Genomic DNA, 662 nt, shown 5'->3' on the forward strand with positions numbered 1-662 from the left:
GTAAATTCATATTGATAGCGTCCTAATACTAGTGCCAAACATGGGATAGGACAGCCCGATGCACTAAACTCTCGCTATGCACGAAATTCGGGGAAGAACTAAACCACAAGAGTCTATTGTACACAGTCTTACCCTACATATCCAGAAGATGCTATTTCCACGGCCCAAACCCGTGAGAAAACCCAAAAATGAATAGCAACATCAAAACTATTGAACTTAGAATTGTAGGGCTTTACCCTGGGTAAGGGAGCCCTTCCAAAAATTCTCTACGGCCAGGGGCGAACCCAGGCCGAAGAGGGGGTTTGGAAATAGTTTTCAACCAGCAATAGACGCGCCTCGGTTAGAACCTCACTAGCTGCGTCATTGCCCCAAGCGCAAAGATACCTTCTATAAGCTAGAAACCTTGACTTATATAGGTTTTTCTTCTATCTATTTTCTTTTACAATGGCGATATGGGACGAAGCTGCTAATACTCTCAACAAAACTGTGACAATTCTGACATTCAGCAGTTTTTAAATCAAAATCATTTGCTTAAATGAAGATCTACCAGTATTATTTAATAATTGCACTGTTTTTAGTTTATATTGCAGAATGGTCGACACGAGGAGAGGTAGAGGGAGACCTAAAAAATATTGGGGAGAGGTGATCAGGCAGGATATGAA

General features: G+C 41.4%; 1 non-coding gene across 1 annotated transcript; it reads right to left on the minus strand.

The window, feature by feature from the left end:
- Positions 1-228: 228 nt before the first annotated feature.
- LOC142165503 (U4 spliceosomal RNA) lies at positions 229-382 on the minus strand. Its single transcript, XR_012696193.1, has one exon. It is a non-coding gene; the product is annotated as a U4 spliceosomal RNA (small nuclear RNA).
- Between the last annotated feature and the right edge of the window lie 280 nt (positions 383-662).

The sequence above is a fragment of the Nicotiana tabacum genome, chromosome 1 (assembly GCF_000715075.1).
Source record: "Nicotiana tabacum cultivar K326 chromosome 1, ASM71507v2, whole genome shotgun sequence".
Lineage (NCBI taxonomy): Eukaryota > Viridiplantae > Streptophyta > Magnoliopsida > Solanales > Solanaceae > Nicotiana > Nicotiana tabacum.